Source organism: Canis lupus, chromosome 12 (assembly GCF_048164855.1).
Source record: "Canis lupus baileyi chromosome 12, mCanLup2.hap1, whole genome shotgun sequence".
Lineage (NCBI taxonomy): Eukaryota > Metazoa > Chordata > Mammalia > Carnivora > Canidae > Canis > Canis lupus.
The window spans coordinates 51,187,934-51,208,372 of NC_132849.1; the positions used below are offsets into that span (position 1 = coordinate 51,187,934).

At 37.3% G+C, this 20,439-nt stretch overlaps 1 long non-coding RNA gene across 5 annotated transcripts in view; it reads right to left on the minus strand.

Moving 5' to 3' along the window:
* Positions 1-20,439, minus strand: part of LOC140600737 (uncharacterized) — a 137,051-nt gene that overhangs the window by 9,469 nt on the left and 107,143 nt on the right. The window contains exon 5 of one of the 5 annotated variants that reach the window (XR_012003902.1): positions 14,145-14,316. The exons of the other annotated variants lie outside the window; for them this stretch is intronic. This is a non-coding gene — a long non-coding RNA (uncharacterized lncRNA). The remainder of the gene's footprint in view (positions 1-14,144; positions 14,317-20,439) is intronic. 5 annotated transcript variants of the gene reach the window in all.

The following is a 20,439-nucleotide window of genomic DNA, read 5'->3' on the forward strand; positions in this document are numbered from 1 at the left end:
ATAAAGACACTGATTGGTTTACAGAAGCACAATAAATTACTATAAATCCAGTGAAGTTGTTAATAATGATATAAATATACATATATGTATATATAAATAAAGATATATATATATATCATGGAGATACATTAAATATTAGGTTAAAAACTATATATATTGTTTTAAATATTAGGTTAAATATTAAATATTAAATATTAGGTTAAAAAACAATAAAATTTGTATTATAGAAGAGTCACATTTAACATGCAGAGGAAAAATAAATGGAAACCACCACTAAAATAACATTTTAGTGTTGCATAATTGTAACAAGACATGCATGACTTAAATCTTCTAATTTTCCATATTTTCTAAAATTTGTATAATTAATGAGCACTAATTATGGACAAGAAAAAATTTAAATGTGTTTTAAAGGGCAGCATTTAAGAATACATTTGTAATTCAGCAAATAAAAACTTATAAACCATATTAAATATATTGGTCAAATTTAAAAAGTATTCTATTCATGCAATAAACTGAAAAAAACTCATCAGAAAATCTAAATGTAATTTCATCAAATTAATAAACAAACCTGATAAAGTTCAAATGAACTACAGGAAATATTTTAAAACAAGTCTCAGAGTATGTTTCTTAATGCACAATGTAGATGCATTTGTAACCAATAACCCGTGTTTCATGTTTTAAAAATCCATGATGTATGTATTTATATTATAAATAGAAAGCACTTTCAAAGAATTAAATTTACAGGGATTTAGATAATTAAAAGTGCATGCAAGGCACTGTCTAGTGATGTGGCTGAACAAGTTCTTTCCTCTCTGAAAACACAAACTCAGCAAAATCATGGCACTACCCAAGATATCCCATACATTTCCATCTGCTCCAAAATGATGGTTTTCTAAGGGCTGTCATTCAGCAGATGGAAATGAAAGGGTAAAAGGTGTCCTAGGGATGTGCCCAGGAAAGAAATTTAACTTTCAAGTGAGTAAAAATATCTAGAAGAAAAGGAATCTAAAAGATGGGAACAACAGACAGAAAGACAGGAAGGAAGGAAGGAAGGAAGGAAGGAAGGAAGGAAGGAAGGAAGGAAGGAAGGAAAAAGGAAGGAAGGAAGGAAGGAAGGAAGGAAGGAAGGAAGGAAGGAAGGAAGGAAGGAGAAAGAAAGAAAGGAAAGAAAAAGAAAAAGAAAGAAAGAAAGAAGAAAGAAAAAGAAAGAAAGAAAGAAAGAAAGAAAGAAAGAAAGAAAGAAAGAAGAAAGAAAAGAAAGAAAGAAAGAAAGAAAGAAAGAAAGAAAGAAAGAAAGAATGAAGAAAGAGAAAAAGAAAAATGAAAGGGGTCAAACAGGAGAAGGAAATAGGATGGAGAGAGAGGGAGAAAAACAGAGAGGGAGAGAGAGCCATCAAAGAGAATATTTTATGTGAGAAAAGCATTAGTGAAATATCTCTTAGGGAAATATCTCTTAGGGATGTTCCAGGGTGAGAAAGTAGAAAGTATGTGAGATTCAAGTCTGTGTGGCAACCTGGAGTACCACAAAGTCTCATATTCATTCCTTAGCTGAGACAGCTTAGTAAAATGGCATGTCACCTTTTATCAGCTACATCAGACCTTGAGGCTACACCATTAACCATGATGGAAATAAATTAGGGTCCACAATTCACAGCATGAATAAATAGGTCATTTGATACAGATACAGATAAGAGACAATATTTGAACCATTTGAGCCATATCTCCAAGTGCTCATCCTCCCTGGATGGTCCAAAGGACCCTCAACCCCAATAGTACCAAACTGGAACTTCTCTTCTCTTTGTTCTCCACACTTGTTTCTTCTCCCAGCAACTTCACTTCAAGGACTGGCATCTCTATATGCTTTGACTGTAAAACCATATGTCTGGGTATCATCCCAGATGCTCTTTTTAACTTATACCTAAAGTCTCATGAATGTTTAATGTAGTCATCAGTCCCTAAATATCTTTGGAATCAAATTCTTACCAGCCACCCTCAAGTCTGATTTATACTAGGTTTATAACTGGTGTTTCTTTCAATATCACTTCTCAATGAGCATCCATTTGTCCCAGTGCTGCCAGGTATCTTTCTAAAATGGAACTCAACAATACCATCTCATACCTTTCCATCTTGAACCATTTCCGTTTATGGTATTTACTTCAAAATTAACCCAAACCCATTAGACTGGCATAAAAAGTTAACCAGAATCTGGCCTCACCTACCTTATCTGGACTCTACATTATGATAAGTCACCTCAAAGTCTTTCACAGGTGGTTTCTCTGCATGTGCTCTACTCTTCATTTTTCAGCAGATACCTCAGAACATTTTCTCTGAGAAGCTTTCCTGAACTGTCCCAGACAATATTTTCATCCTCTGTGCCCATATAGATCTTAATGTTTTCCTCAATTAAATTTTTTTTTAATTTTTTATTTATTTATGATAGGCACACAGTGAGAGAGAGAGAGAGGCAGAGGCAGAGGGAGAAGCAGGCTCCATGCACCGGGAGCCCGACGTGGGATTCGATCCCGGGTCTCCAGGATCGCGCCCTGGGCCAAAGGCAGGCGCTAAACCGCTGCGCCACCCAGGGATCCCTGTTTTCCTCAATTAATACTTCCCTAGCACTGATCACACCATGTTGTGATTATTTGTGTTTATTACTGTTCTCTCACTGAAAAATGTGTGTGAATCCTTGTGGGCAAGGGTCTGAGTTGTAGAAGTCCTTGCATCTCCTGTTATTTGTGCATCTTGTAAATAATCCATAATCAGTAAATACTCATCGAATTAATAAATAATAAAAGAGTATATTTTAAGGATATATGGATACAAATTTAGCAATTAGAAATCAATAATAGGGGAGCCTGGGTGGCACAGTCAGTTAAGCATCTGACTCTTGGTTTTGGCTCAGGTAGCACTCTGAGCCATGAAATCCAGCCCCACATCAGACTCTGTGCCCAGTGCAGAGTCTGTTTAAGACTCTCTCCCTCTCCCTCCCTTGTCCTCTACCCCTACCCCCTGTTCTCTCTCTCTCTCCCTTTCAAGTAAAGAAATCTTAAAAAAAAAAAAGAAAGGAATCAATGAGTAATATGTGTTATTTCAATAGTTTTATTTTAATCTAAAAGACAAAAAAGTAGACCGTGGGGCACCTCGGTGGCTCAGGTGGTTAAGTGTCTGCTTTTGGCTCAGGTCATGTGTTCCCCAGGTCCTGGGATTGAGCCCCATGTTGGGCTCCCTGCCCAATGGGGAATATGTTTCTCTCTCTCCCCCTGTCCCTCCCCTACCTGTGCTTTCTCTCTCTCTCTCTCTCTCTCTCTCTCTCTCTCTCTCTCTCTCTCGTAAATAAATGCAATCTTTAAAAAATTATTTAAAATTTAAAAATTATTCACTGCACTGCAAATACCACTCCATTTCCTGGGTCAAGGTAGTTATCTGTACTATACAAGAAGTTCAGTACTCAAATAATTTGATAGTTTTTGGCAAAATGTACATGTGGCGCCTTGAAGAAATAAACTAGCTTTTTGAGATGCTGGGCATGCAAAGTCACTCTTAAGAAACCATGATAATATTAAAATAATTGGAAAAAATGCATGAACTCTGATATTCTGACCTAGATTAACTTAATCAAGAATTGAACAGAAGGGAAATAAACATAAGTACCTCCAAGTGTTTTCTTTGATCCTATTCTCTCTATTTTTAAATGATTTTAACTACCACCTCTATACAACAAATACTAGGTATAAATATACTCTTCTATCACAAGCTCCAACATATTATTTCCAGTCTCTTAGAAATCTCTGCCTGAATCAGAAACTCAGATCCAGCATTACTAGACTATACTCATTATTTCAATAATCTCTGTCAACTAACTCCTTTAGTTTTCCCCTTAACTCTATTAATGGCACTACTGCCTACCCAGTAACTCAAAGTTTTAGAGTATCTATTTCCTTTACTTCATTCCTAACAGAAAATTAGTAGAATCCTCTGTACATATCTAACACATGTCAGTGTCTCCTCAGTTCTTCCCACATTGCCATTCCCCTAGTTCAGCTTCTATTTACCATTTACCTGGACTACTTTGAGAACATCTTATCCGTTACCCTGCTTCTTTCCCATCTCCCCATTTCTGCTCCCCAAACTCCATAAATTCTTCTTTATACTGGTGTCAGAACCTAAAATCTAGTGTAATAGTGCCCCGTAGAAATTCTGGAGTGGATAGACATGTTTTCTCCTGCCCAATATGGTAGGTATTAGGCCATACTAGGCTATGAAGAACTTGGAAGACATCTAGTGCAATTGGGAAACTGAGTTTTAATTTATTTTAATTAATTTAATTTTAAGTAACCATATGTGTCTAGTAGCTTCCATATTTGAGCATGCATTTCTAGATCTAATCATCCGTTCCCAGATTTGAAAACATTCAGTAACTGAATTGTACCCTAAGGGTGAGAATTAAATAAATTGAAAACTCATCAACTTTCCATTTGAGATTCTTCAGGATCTGGTTCAACCTAAATGTCCATTTGTGTATCCTGCTGCACCTTATCATGGACCCTGTGATATAAATTTATTGGAATCCTCATGATTTTTGAAAAGTCCCTGGATTCCCCCCTCTGAAACTTCATGAAATCTCTTTTGCTTGGAAGCCTTATCATGTTCATTTTCTAAAAGGCTGGCTATTTTTCAAGACCTAGGAGGTTCTAAGTACTATCTCCTCATTGAGAAACTGCCTGTGTCCCTCAATTGAGGGACTTCACAGATTCATAATACATCATTCTAATGACACTATTTGCCTTATATTTATGTGTTTTGTTTTTTCTTATTTATTAGAATCTTCTCCATTGGATTCTAAGGTCCTTAGAGTTATGCTTTATCTGATTCAAGTTTGCAAATCCATGACATCCCACATGATATCTCATTTTAGTGAACATTTATTAAACGGAATATTATGACTCTGTAGACCAGAGACCATCTCTCCTGGTAATATTTAGTCATTGGGTCTTTAGAATGATTTCCCCAATGTGAGGTTTGTTTTAGATAATTAAACTGTAACTATAAATGTGGCACTAGTGAGCAAACACTTGAGATTCATTTCACATTAAGAACCATGAACTGGACAAAGTTCATAATACTTCTGCATTTACAACTTAACTAAAAATTCACCTCTCAGGACTATTCTTGTTCCTCTGAAAAGGGGCTCCTGAAAGCAGGAATTGAGCATGCACAGAGAATTCACATCACAGAATTCACTAAATACTCACTGAATAGTCAATCCTAAGCTAAGTGTTGAAATAAAAAGGCATAATAAATAATTCCTACCTCAGGTGCTTAAAATTAAGCTGGGTACAAATGGCATGCATTTAACAAAGAGCAACACAGGACAATCTAGTAGAGGTGGTGCTGTTGCTCCAGTGAATGAGGCTTCTTTTTTAGTTCAGATGGTCTGTGAATATCTGGAACGGGCTATGAAGTACAAGTTTGGCTACTTTGGACAAAAAGAGAGAGAGGCATAAACAAAAACTAGAATGTACAAATAGTTACAGAAGTGAACCAACCTGTATGAAATTAAGGTACTTTGAAATGTGGAATACTGCAGATAAATAAGGTAAAAAAAAATGCAGAGCCTGGATTCTAAAAAGCATTCTCTCTCAGAATAAATAATGTGGAATCGAGGCAGTGGGGGATCTTTGGCAGCATTTGAGTAGGAGAGAATAAAAATTAAAAGGACACAGAAGTGATTTCTCTCATGTAGCTTTAACTTTTTTTTATTTTTATTTTTTTTAACTTTAACTTTAAAAACGAATTTTTTCAGGACTTCCAGAATGACAGGATAAGGAACTCAGCCCATACCCTGCCTCCATCCAAAAATCTTAAGTGTTGAAAATTATTTTTTAAAAATCATTTCAAGTCTCCAGAAATTTTCCTAAGGGCATATAGGAAATGGAGAAACATTCATTCAAGGAAATCTACGTAATAGTAGCCACACTTGTGGTGCATATAGCATAATGTACAAACTTGAATCACCATGTGTACACCTGAAGCTAATGTAACATTGTATGCCAACTGTAATTTTAAAAAAAAGAAGAGAAAATCTACTTAATTTTAGTAAAACTGCTGAAAGTCTGTGGCATTTAGCCACAATCTATGCCATTAATCCCTTCTGCTCACCCCAACTAGATATTATAGAAGCCCTCCAGCTCCCCATTGGACAAGAAAGTACTTATACAAGAAACAGTGTGTCTCTACAATTTCAGTGAGAGAGAGTATCTCTTGTCTTGGTGCATGTGGGGAGAGGGAAGAAGTCACAGTAAAGATGGGCCTTTACCACTCCTTTTGGGTTTTCTCTGTTCCCACCCTGGCTACCCTAAACCTGTCAAGTTTGAAGGAGTGAGGCTAGAAATGTAAACATCACTCTCTCACCAAGGAAGTTCCAGGCAAAAAGACAATGAGCATTTTAGTCTATTTGGCTATGCGGGGGAGGTAAGTATCCTGCTCATTAGAGTCCTCTATGTCTCCAAGCTGCCTCAGATGTGAAGCTATTGATGAACTCAGTGAACATTACCCTCTGTACTTCCAATAGTCAGTGACTGTTTCTCTTAACATCATAGGAGACTCACACTTTCTGAGAAACTGGAATACCAGCAAAATTCAAAAGAGGACCTAGGAAAATGACTTTCTGGGCAATAAGAAGTCATAAAGTATGCATCATTCTTTCTTTTCTATGCCAGTATTTGGTTATCTTGATAGGATCCAATAGTTGAAGCTTGTCTCTATATATGTAGGCATGCACTTTCATATATAAACTTATGTATTATATATATTAACGTGAAATATATATATTTATAAAGGTTAATATTAAGAGTAAACCACAGAGCTTAGTGAAAATGAAGTGTAAAACAAATGACTGCCCCACGTGAGACTTTTTTACTGTGTGCATTTCAACTATTTTATGTATTTATTTAATCTGTATTTTTTATACATCTATTATGTGTTTGGCATATCCTAGGCATTTATGAACATGATAAGCAAACAACATCAGTACACTCATGGAACTTACATCCTATTAAAAGAAAATTACAACCAGAAATGGATTGCAGTAAGTGCTATGCTGAGAAATAAAATATGATGATATGATAAAGAGATCCTGGGTGTCCTCTTGGTATTACCTAGTCAGGAAATGTTCCTTGAGGATATGGCATTTAGACTGACACTTAAATCCAACTGACAAGAAAATACCCATGATGAGCAGGATGGACAGGAGGGGAGGCAGCATTACAGACCCAAAGAACATCCATTGCCGAGATCTGGAGACAGGAAATTTCTTACCATGTCCCAGGATCAAGAAGAAGGCCAATGTGGCTAGAACAGAGGGAATAATGAGAAGAGTGACAGAAGACAAGGTCAGCCATGTTAAGTAGCTTGGATTTTAGTTGCATTTTAATGCATTATCGCTGACATTGTAGTCTTAGAATCAAAATTCGGGTGGGTTTTGATCAATGTACTGTCATTAATTTACTGTATGACTCCGGAAAACTTATATCCTTTCTCTTGGCCTCAGAGCGACCTCAACTGTGAAACAAAGAGATTGAACTAGAAAGTAGATGATCTATGAATTCCCTTTGAGTGCTAACATTCTATGATTCTAATCTTTGCCCTCAAAAATTGAAGTTGAACACTCCCTTTTCTTAAAAGTACTGAGGCCCTTCTATGAACTAGAAAAGTATAGCTCAGGGCATGCTGGTCATTTGCCCTGAATTGTAAAACTGCCAAGACTTAAGATAGGATGAAGAGCCAAAAATTGCATTTCTCTTGTGCTGTTGACATTTCTTACAAGACATATTTGCTATGAGTTTTTATATTTTGCTCTTGTCTTCATTACTTTCCCAGTTTCTTTGGAGTGCTCCTTCAGTTCTCTACCTTCCACCTCAACAATTTAAAAGAGAGAGAGAGGGAGAGGGAGAGAAGTGAATGAAAATGCACATGGAAGTTATTAATCCCTTCCCAACATCCACAGGCATACTGATTTTCCATACTTTCTTCGGGGAATAAGATCAAGTGTGCAGTGACTGGCTCACTTCTCTCTGAATAAAGGTGCTTGAAGATAGAATACTAATGTAAGCTTGGTCACTTTGTAGAAATTCCCAATATAATCAATCAGGGTAGTGGCTCCCAGAACATGAAATTCACTGTGACCAAAGATTAGTTAGCTCTCACCATAAATAATTTAGAAAGACCACTAAACAAACACTTCAATAGTTTCATAGGGTTGCTAAATAAACAAGCAGTACGTGCACAAGATAAACCTTTTAAAGGAACAGCTAAGAGATTTGGACTTTTAAAGAATATTTACCTTGGAACTGAGATAAAACCCAAGACTAAGTTTAAAGAGACAGAGCATTGAACACAGGCCCTCTTCTGTGAATCAAAAAAAAAGAAGAAATCCTGTTTCTGATTTGTGGTATTTTAAGTTTCAGGGTTGCATTGATACCGTGACATCTTTTTCAGAGTCACGCATGCTTTAGTAGGAAAAAACAAAACACTTTTAAGCAACATAGATATTTATGAGTTTGCTATGTTGTGTGATTTTTATCATGCTTTAGAGGCCAAAATATGTCAATTCAAAAACAACTCTATTTTATTATGAAAAATAGTATCTGACATACAGAAATTTTATTTGCAAGACAAAAATATATGCTATAAAGTGATTTGCAGCTAAACTAAATAAACTCTTTAGAAAAAATGTTGTTTATTTTTTAAGTTGGCAACAATGAGTCATTGGAAAGGCATTTTATTATGTACAAGCAAGAGTACACTTGATGACTACGTTTTAACACTGCCTTTTTAGTAATTAGCATTGTAAGTTTGGATGAGTTACTCAGCTTCTCTGAGTATCACCTGTATCTGCCAAATACGGCAGTTGGATTAAATGTTCTCAAATTGTAATTCAATGCTGAAATCCTGGAAATGTATTTTTAACACCACATATTGCATTTGCATTCAGCACATGGTAAGTATTGAATCAGATCTTTGACAATTTATGTGAAAACCTGAAACAGTGAGACACAGCATTTTGCAGATTAGAAAAGGACATTCCTTATCTTGGTAAAGCAATATCTTGATAATATGGAGTCCTGGAGTTGTTATCACCAAACTTGGTTCTCTCTCCTACTGGCCACAAAGGACCTTTGGAAAGATTATATGAACTCTCTAGAGCACCACTCCTTAATTTGTATACTGTCTTCTCATAACTGTTGCAAATAATTAAGAACACAGATGCTGAATCGACTGTTGTATCTTAAAATCTAACTCTGCCTATTATGACTTGTGTGATTTGGGAGGAGTGTGTTTCACTTCAGAATGCCTCAATTTTCCTGTCTGTAAAATGGAGCTGATCGCAGTACCAAATTGAAAGAATTGGAAAGATGAGGGAAGAGATCATACGTATAGCAATCACAATAGTGCTTAGCATTCAGTAAATACTAGTGTTCATTTATATCATTAGTATTATGATGATCATTACTACATCATAATACTAGTATTATGATGAAATTACTAATAGTAATTTCAGCAGCAGTGGTGCATGAAAAGCCAAGTAGTAAGTAGAAAGAAAGCAGTTTTTGAGCGGCAAAGAGAATAGAGTAATCCTGTGGGCTGGAGCTATTAAAGAAGGCTGGAAAATGCAGTCATAGTGAGCACTGTATCTCACTTAAAAGAAAGAAGGTCAACAGAAAGGTGCTACAACCTAAGAAAACAAAATAATCAAAGAGGTGGAAGTGAAAAACTTGAGTTAGATTTCCAGGTGAAGGCAGCAGAATAAACACAGGCGTGTACTCTTGCTCCTTCCTGAAACATCAAAAAATAATAATAACATTAAGGAAATATTTTTAAAGCATAAAACCATAAGAAAAAGAATAATAGAAGAGAAAACACCAATCAACATTTAGAATCTTGTAAGCAGTTGGACTAGTGCTAAATGGTTTAGGAATCTTGACTAATGTGAGTTCCAGGCTGGCAGTAGGAAAAGCTAAAATGTGACCAAATTTATGGCAGAAAACCTCCACCAAATTCAAGGATGTTCAGAATCAGGCACCCTAAGGTGCAAGTGAGGATATGGCTCAATTAAAATGAAGGATTCCTTAAAAGTTTGCTTAGAAAATACTTAAATCTGTAGTACTTTATTACACATGTTGCCTGAGGCAAGGGAAACAAAAGCAAAAATGACCTATTGAGACTTTATCAAGATAAAAAACCTTCTGCACAACGAAGAAAAAGAATCAACAAAACTAAAAGTCAGCCCTGGGAATGGGAGAAGATATTTGCAAATGAATATCTGATAAAGGATTAATATGCAAAATCTATAAAAAAACTTACCAAACTCAACACCCAAAAAACAATCCAGTTAAGAAATTGGCAGAAAACACAAATAAACACTTTTCCAAAGAAGACATCCAGATGGCTAGACAGACACATGAAAAGACGCTCAACATGGGATGCCTGGGTGGCTCAGTGGTTGAGCGTCTGCCTTTGGCTCAGGATGTGACCTGGAGTGCGGGGATTGAGTCCCACATCAGTCTTCCTGCATGGAGCCTGCTTCTCCCTCTGCCTATGTCTCTGTCTCTCTGTGTGTGTGTGTGTGTGTGTTCTCATGAATAAATAAATAAAATCTTTAAAAAATGCTCAACAAAACTCATCATCAGGGAAATACAAATCAAAAACCACAATGAGATACCATCTCACACCTCAGAATGGCTAAAATTAACACAAGAAACAGCAGGTGTTGGTGAGGATGTGGAGAAAGGGGAACCCTCTTACACTGTTGGTAGGAATGCAAACTGGTGTAGCCATTCTGGAGAACAGTTTGGAGGTTCCTCAAAAAGTTAAAACCAGAACTACCCTAGGATCTAGCAACTGCACTACTAGGTATTTACCCAAAGGATACAAAAGTGCAGATTTGGAGGGGTACATGCACCTCAATGTTTATAGCAGCATTATTAACAATAGCCAAACTATGGAGAGAGACTAAATGTCCATAGACTGTTGAATGGATAAAGTAGATGTGGTATATATAAAAAATGGAATATTACTCATCCATCAAAAAGAATGAAATCTTGCCATTTGCAACATTGTATATGAAGCTAGAGTGTGTTTTGCTAAGTGGAAAGAAGTCAGCCAGAGAAAGACAAACACCAAATGATCTCACTCATATGTGGAATTTAAGAAGAAAAACAGATGAACATATGGGAAGGGAGAAAGAAAAAAAAGGAGAGAGGGAAACAAGTCATAAGTGACTCTTAATGATAGAGAACAAACAGGGTTGATGGAAGTGGCTGGGTGATGGGCTAGATGGGTGATAGAAATTAAGGAGGGCACTTGTTATGAGCACAAGGTGTTGTATTTAAGTGATAAATCACTGAATTCTCTTCCAGGAACCAATATTGCACTCTATGTTAACTAACAAAATTTAAATTAAAAAAATTATCCCCCAGCCCATAAAAGAAAGAAATACTTAAATTTCTAGACTCTCTCCCAGAAGGCCTTCTCCAGAAGGAAACACACACAGTTGAAACTGGTATCATCTTACTGAAGTTGGAGAGTCTGTGTATACATTTATATGCTGAATGCCGAGAACCATTCTACTACCCTATTACTAGCCTTCTATCACTGGTGGGCTTCTAGAACACCAAAAATCAAATCTATATCCTACAAGGAAAAGACTGGAAAACTGTCTCTAGGAATCTGAATAGCCCAAAAGGGAAAATACAAAGATACTGGCACTGAGATTTCCTCCACAAAGCAGCCCATATCCATATCGCCTCCCTACTTTGAAGATTCTGGTTGACAAATTCCACCAAAGCACTCAATTTCACATCAGCCTTTAAAAGAATCACTGTAAAAAACATTCAGATCATTCAGAAAATATGCTAACATGAAAGAGATCTGAATGCAAGTGAAAAAAAAAAAGAAGCAACTTGGAGATAATAAAAAAATGCAAGATAAAAACTTGAACAAAAATGTTATCCATGTACTACATTCATAAAAGAGGAATTGGATGCACTTTACAATAACAGATATTCTGAAAAAAATTAAAAGGATCTTGGAAATAAATATTACAGAAGTATAAACATCAATTGAAGGACTATAAAACTGAATTAGAGAAAATTTTTAAAAAGCAGGACAAAATGTCTAGGAAATAGAAAATGAGAGAACATGAAGAAAACTTAAGATCAGCCCAGAATTTTTTATATTCAAATATTAGGAGTTCCAGAGAAAACTCACTGATAAAAAGAAAGAAAGGAAGTTGTCAGTGAAAAAAAAAAAATACCCAAAACGTTCAGAACTGAAGATATGAATGCATTGCCAAATGCCTGATACAGTGAATAAAAGCAGACCCATACCAATATAGATCATCTTGAATCTCCAAAGAAGACCATGTACATTTCCAAAGAAATAGTCACATATAAAAGACAGAGTCAAAATTAGCTTGCATTTCATGACAATAGAGTTAGAAGGCAGAGTACAATGAATCAGAGCCTTCAAGTTTTGAGGGAAAATGATTCAACCTAAAATTCTATACCCACCCAAACTTTCAAACAAGAGTGATACTAGAATGAAGAATGTTTTAAAAGATTTTATTTTATTTTTTTTTAGAATAAAGACATTTTAAAGCATGCCATGTTCTTTAAAACTTTTTACTTCCCCCTATCCCTTTTTTTTGTGAAACTACTGGATGATGTGCTCTGCAAAACAAATAAATGATCAAAAGATAAGGCATAGGCTATAGTAAAAGGCAATCCACCCCTGGAAATAGGAAGAGAATCATAAGAAAATTAAGGATAAACTAGGGTCATGGCTGTACACCAAGCACAGAAGGCCATCAAATTCATGAAGAGCAAATGAATTTTGCTTTTGATTAGGATTTTGATGAGATTTTTTTCTAGAATGCAAAATTTAAAGAATACTTGAAGATATTGACAAACAGCAAAGAATCGGGGCTGAATTTAAAAGTACATAGGAAACTAAACAAAGGGGAAAAGATCAAGATAAGTAATCACCAAAGAGAAAAGGAAAACTGCAGAAAAAGAAGAAATTATGATTTACTACATGGTTCAGGATTTATGTGGCCATAATACAGGAAACACTAAATATTCATACAACCAAAATTGTGAGAATTATATTGGAAAAGTGAGAGAAATAGGAAACATTTATGTGTAACTCAATGGATAATACGTGAACTGAAACATCTTAAGTAGCACTATATTTAGTGCTTGTTCAGTATGTCATGTGTGCACACACACACACATACACACATACACACACATATTTATAAGGTACAGGAACAAACAGAAAAGACTGCATAAGACTGGAAGCAACAAGACAAGAGGTTCAGGCCACCCCAGGTTCCACCTGACCTCCCCGAGGACAGAAAGGATTGCTATCTCCCTACACCTGTAATCATTTGCTGCTTACTGTTTGAGAAGCTCTGATTTAGAGACAGGGAAGTAAATACAAAAAAAAAAAAAAAAAAAAAAAAAAGCTAAGTGAACTGAAAGTGATATCCTCCAGAGAGGGCATTTGAATGGATACAGAGAGAGACATGCAGGGAGCAAAGACCTACCATTTTTCCTAAAAAACTTTGTAGAACTCATCAAATCTTTAAACCATGTTCACATATTACTTCAGCTTTTAAAAAATGAATCAACAGGGATCCCTGGGTGGCGCAGCGGTTTGGCGCCTGCCTTTGGCCCAGGGCGCGATCCTGGAGACCCGGGATCGAATCCCACGTCGGGGTCCCGGTGCATGGAGCCTGCTTCTCCCTCTGCCTGTGTCTCTGCCTCTCTCTCTCTCTCTGTGACTATCATAAATAAATAAAAATTTTAAAAAAATGAATCAACAAAAACCTAAACTATATTATGAGAGTGATGCCTGAATGAAATATGAAGCTAACATTTATTGAGCCCATTTTAAATGCCAGGCATTCACTAATTTCCCCCATTTGACCCTCACATCAACCAAGTGACAAGCAATAATTACTGCTACTATACAAATTTTAAAGATGAAGAAACATACGAGAGAAGAGAAATTAGGTACAGTGCCTGCATTTCTACAGTTAATGAATAACAAAGCTGAAATCCGCACAGAACTCTGCCACCTACCAGAGCCCAATCTCCTAACCCCCTGCTGTCCCTCAGGTGAAGTTAGTGTTGGGGATGCCACATTCTGGAGGGTCTAATATATCCATCTTGATGAAGTCCTCTTACTTAGGCACTTTGGGAAACGGGATCTTCCAAAATCTCTTCACATATCAGGAATATGGGCCATGTTTACCTGCTCAAGATTAAAAAGTGGAATATTAAAAAAAGCCAGCCATGCCACCTGCCTGACCCTCTTACACTTCGCCACCATCCCACTGCCACACTATGCTTTACGGAAATGGTGCTGTGCAGCCCTTGGTCTCCACTCAAGCAAGCTTCCTGTTATTTAGAGGTCACTGCTGCTTTTCTATGGGGCTGCAATTCTTTGCTGCTTTCATATGAAGGTTGAAATGCAGGAGCAAATCTCACCTAATGTTTGCTATTTTTTCCAACATTGTCATTTAATTATTTTAACAAGGTCACTATCGGTTAATCTGTTTGCTAATACGGACTCTGCTTTCTCATGAACCTCTTTGAGGTGTGTGCAAGCATCATATTCCAATCTGAAACTTGGGAAAAAGGAAAAAAAAAACTTTAAAAAGATTGATGGACACTTAAATTTCATAGGAAAAGTGAGCCTTATCTTAGCAACCAATACTATTAGGAAATTTCCTGGCATTTAAAACAAATGTAGTTATTCTGAATATTTACATCTAGAAAAGCTTCAACACACACACACATACCTGTGCATACACACATGCACACAGATGGGGAAAGAGACAGAGACAAGCACAGAGAGAAGAGAAAAGAAGAAATTTCAAAAGGACAATAACAAAGAGCCCTGATGATCTATAATCAAAATAGTATTTAACCATAGGGACCTATTAGATGATTTATGTTAAATAGATCAACGGAATTCAATTGACTGGGTATGATTATTTCTCCTACTATCTTTTCATCTCTCTCCTGCTGGCAAACCAGACATGCAGACTTTTACATTTTGGATCTTCTTCTAAGATCTTTCAGATTCCCCCATACTTATCCCACATGCCCATGTTCTCCCACAATATGCACAAGCTCACTCATAGCCCTGATAATAGTGGAGTATCATCACTGTCTAGGACCCCTAGTCCTTCTTAGAACCTCATCTCATTCCAGAGCAGGGGATTAGGCTGGTCCAGTTTCACAATCTGTGGTTGGATCTGAACTGGCCACTGCACATAACTCCCCAGCAGCCTTCTCCCTCTCAGCTCTTCCTCACCCACTGCCACCCACTGTGCCCAGAGTTCTTCCTCAGGTTTTACATCTAGGCAAGAATCTCTTGTTCTATTATAAAATATTATAATACAAATTATAAAATTATAAAAATTAAAAATTATAAAATAACCTCCCTTCCTTGACAGTAAAGAGACAATCATTTGGTTTTCTTTTCTTAAATAAAATTGTTTTATTATTTAAATATATTGGTTCCCTCATTTCAACTTGCTCCATAGGGTACACTTCTCCTTTTCCAAGTTGCACAAAATGCTGTCCAGAGCACTGACTGCCTTATAGATGGTTTAACTAATACATCTATCCCTTCAATCATAAGTATTTCTTATATACCTACTGAATTCAGCAGTGTTTGGAATACAGGCAAGAAATTAAGCATCGTCCCTGCTGGAATCATGGCTAAATAGTAGAAGGCGTGACTTTCTGGAATGCTCACTGGAAGAGGAGGGTACCCAGTCCTCTCATGGGCAGGAGTGGAAAGGACAAGTGTGTGACTGGGCAGAGAGAGTTCTACTTGTCAAGGAAGAAGAGTCTTTCAGGCAGAGAAAATTGTTTCCTCAAAGGACCAGAGCCACAGAAAATATTGAGCAAATAAAAGGTTATGCTTCTGAAGCACAGAAAGAAAAGGAGCAGGTTGGAGGTGGCTAGTGAGGCAGGGTCCACCATGAAGAACATTGTAAGCTCATTTTGGCAGTAATAACCCATTGGAGTTTTTAAAATCTCAGTAATATCAGATTTGCATTTTCCGAATTTCATTCATTATACTTTAAAAAGCAAGACTACTCTTATGATAGCAACTTAACCAGTATTTAACTTAATAGTTGTTTAATAGTTACATAACATGTGGAGATCACTAAATACTTCCAAACGTATTTTCACATTTGATCATTATAGCTAATTACAAGGCCACTGTGATTATTTTCATCATTGGCAAAGAAGATAAGACTCAGAAAAATAAAGTGGAGGGCAGCCCCGGTGGCTCAGCAGTTTAGCACCGCCTTCAGTCCAGGGCTGATCCTGGAGACCCCGGATCGAGACCCACCTCGGGTTCCCTTCATGGAGCCTGCTTCTCCCTCTGCCTCTCTCTCTCTCTCTCTCTCTGTGTGTGTGTGTGTCTCATGGATAAATAAATAAAATCTTTAAAAAAAGAAAAGAAGAAAGAAAAGAAAAGAAAGAAAAGAAAAGAAAAGAAAAGAAAAGAAAGAAAAGAAAAGAAAAGAAAAGAAGAAAAGAAAGAAAAAAGAAAAGAAGAAAAGAAAAGAAAGAAAAGAAATGAAAAGAAAAGAAAAGAAAAAAAGAAAAGAAAGAAAAGAAAAGAAAAGAAAAGAAAAGAAATAAAAGAAAAGAAAAGAAAAGAAAAGAAAAGAAAAGAAAAGAAAAGAAAAGAAAAGAAAAATAAAGTGGAGTCCTGGGACCGGCTCTGGATTCAAGGGAATCCTACCACTATCCTACCACTATCACCAACCTACCATTCCTTGACTGGGGGTGGGGAGGAGTCCTTGTGGTCACATGGACAGACTGTAACAGGCAACAGAAAAAGATAATATGCACAGAACAACAGTTATAGTTGATTAAAATTTATGACGTATAAGATGATCCAGTGAAAAGTGAAAAGACATGAACCTGAAAACCAGAAGCCTTTTAGAGCATTAGTAAAGATCGAATGAGGAAATAGTGTGGGAAATACTAGGTGGTCTCATAGCTTAATACCTCTCTATTTATGTAAAATGATCTCTGATGCAGTTTGTTTTTTATTTATTTAAAAAAATTTAAAGATGTATTTATCTATCTATTCATGATAGACAGAGAGAGACAGAGAGAGAGAGAGAGAGAGAGGCAGTGACATAGGAGGATGGAGAAACAGGCTCCATGCCGGGAGCCCAACGCAGGACTCAATCCCAGGACTCCAGGATCGTGCCCCGGGCCAAAGACAGGCGCTAAACAGCTGAGCCACCCAGGGATCCCCGGCAGTTGTTTTTTTAAAAGCATATAAGCTAAGATAGAGATGTGCATGTATTATGGTGCTATTTGTAGACACATTCTTGTATCAGTATAGGCTATCTCTGAGAAAACAAATGAGAAACAGGGATTGGTGATAGTGACCGCTTCCAGGGAGAACTGGGAACTGGCAGGACATTGGTTTTCACCATATACCCATTAGCACTGCTTTAGATTTTACACTGTGCCTGTATCACACTTTGAAAATGGAATTTAATAATGAAAAAAATAGAATATTTTGAAGAAAACGATCATTGTATCTAATTCAGAGGATGTGGTTTTAAAATATAAGTGAAGAAAAAGCAGGCAGATTATCACTGGCACTACTTCAGTATCTGACACATTCTGGAACTGGCTTTCTAAGGCAGAGCCATGCTCTTTGGAATTACTTGACTCCTAGGGAAATAACATGAGCTCTAAGAATAGCCATTTTATGTATTATCATTCTAAGTCTGTGCCAAAGCACTCTAGCCCACAGAGCTTCATGTACTTGAGCTTCTGCTTACCCCCTGAGAAGGGCCACTCCGCCTCGTCACTATGAAAATACGTGATGTCAATGACTCAGCACTCTATCTTGAAACTCCCCTCACTGAGTTCAAGTTCTCCAAAAAATATATATGGAGGGGAAAGGGCAGAGAAATGGGAGCAGCCATTCTTCCAACTAGGCCACTGTTTTAAAAACTGTTTTCTGTGATATTAATAGTTGACTCACAAGGGGAAGGAAATGTCAGCCAAATGCACATGGACAATGCCATTTTCTCCTCTTCCTCTTCTAATGTGGACTGCAGCACAGTGTACCATGATCACGTTGTCCTTGGGATTTATTACACATACTCTTATTCAAGGTAGGCCTTTTAACATTTTCAGGACACCATTGTAATATGGGAACACCATAGGGGCAATGCTGCCATGAGCTCTTTGGTAAATCTTTGCAGCAACAGTCCCCCAATTCATCATGCTCCTACTACCCACGTCTTGGTATATTCCTCTCCACTTTCATTTCAAGTTTGGCCACGTTATTTGCTTTGGCCACTAAGACGCCAGCAAACAGAGCAAGCAGAGGTTTGATAAGGGCCTGCACACTGGGGACTTGCACTTTTGGATCTTTGCCCTGAGATCTCGATGTTGGAAAGAAGTAAAAGCCAAGCAGAGAGAAAGAAAGGCCCAGCCATGGTGGCTGAAGGTGAGCCCAACCTCCAGTCAACTGGTGGATGGATGTAGTTGTATAAGTGAGCCCACGTGAGTGCAGCAAAACTGCTCAGCCAGACACAAAATTCTGAGAAATAACAAATCGTTATTGTTTTAAGCCACTGCATTTTGAGGGTGATTTGCCACATAGCAACAGGTAACTGATAACATAGTTATATTTCAAAGTAAAGCAGGGAACCAAGAATCAGGGCACTTGAGCTCTATTCAGAGCTCTGTTTCCTGCCTCAGTTTCCTAATATGTAGAAAGAGGAAATTAGACTAGATAATGTCTAAAAGGCCTTTTAGCTTTAATATTGTGTTAAATGCAAAAGGAATGTGTTCCATGTATATGTACTATTACTTTGGCATCCATTTGACCCCACACGTCAGGGCTTGAGCTTAACATACATCTTGCAGGTGAAAAAAGAGAGCTCCACTTGAGAATTGGCAAATCTGGCTCCCAGTCCCCTAGGCGGACTTAGCCCAGATGTTAGAATGGAAGTATCTGAGTCTGGAGTGTGATTCTTTGCAAAATAAAAGGTGAGGCAATGGCCCACGGGTCATAGACTCTCGGCCTCCTCACTTTTCTGGGCTCAATGGATCTGTCAGCAGCAGTATGACCCTGAGCTTTCTGAGCGACAGGGTTTGTGTTTACAGTGCATGGGACAGAAGAGCAACAAAAACCACCCCAATTCCCAGCCAAGCTTGCTTGCTGTCCGGGAGGAATAGGAGTGTGGGATCACACTTTGTTTATTTGTGGTTCTTTTAAGTGATGTCCAGAGACCCACATTTCATGCTTGTTTGAAAGTGTATATGTAACTGGGGAAGCTGTTAAACAGCAGTTTGCTTTCACTCCAGCTATTCACTTATTTAGTTTTATGCCAGCATGTAGTTCGTTGAGCCATAATTCTTTACCGTGCCCTAAGATGGACAGTATTTGAGGGTGTCAGAGAGAAATCTGCATCTCAAATTTATAAATATTTTCCAGGACATCATATTTGGCTGCTTATATTTCAATTATCATGGGTTTTTTTGTTTGTTTGTTCAAAAAGCTTTCTTTGATTGGTAATATGACTTACCAAAAAAGGAGGGAAAAAAGAAAAATATCTATTTCAGAAGGAGAAAAAAAATACAAGTCATCCCAAAATAAACTGAACCAAATTCCTTGAAAGTGCTGAAAACTGCTTTAAGATGTGCAGATTCTAAAATGTAGGAGAAAAGTAGTAATACATAATCACTGAAAAGGTCTAACTTAATGCAGAAAAGTTTAGTTTAATTATGAGAGAAAAATCAAATAAGCTTAAATACAAAACACGTTTTTGCTATTTTGCATTGTGTATATTGGCAGCAGAAAAAAAAAAAATCCTTCCTAAAGAATAATACAACTCTAAATCAAGTGAAAACAAACCAGAATGCTAGATGAAGGTGACACCTCAAAGAAAAGCTGCCTTCGTCATTCTTCTAAGAGAAATGACAACTGCAATCGTCAAGCAATGTTTTCTGGCTTGCAAAATGTTCCAAAGTGTGCAGGCAGTGCAAGTGGTCTAACTCCTGGCGCAGCACCCACAAGGCGTTCACTCAAAGATGAGGCCTTTTCCTTTGACTTCCTGGACTGTTTCTGAGCAACACAATGAAGGCAAAAGCAGGATGACTTTGCATGCCCTATGCAGCAGGAAACTGCTGGCTTAAAACCTATCTTTTCACTCATCTCTCCTGTTCAGCTCTGTTCTGTAATTGGCAAAAGATGGGTGGGGTATATGAGCAAAGCCAAGTGGTTGGGAATGCTCCCCCTTTTGGTCTGTAAGAAAGCTGAGCTACACTCAGGCCCCAGAGCTGCCTCTACCTTGCTCCCAGGAAA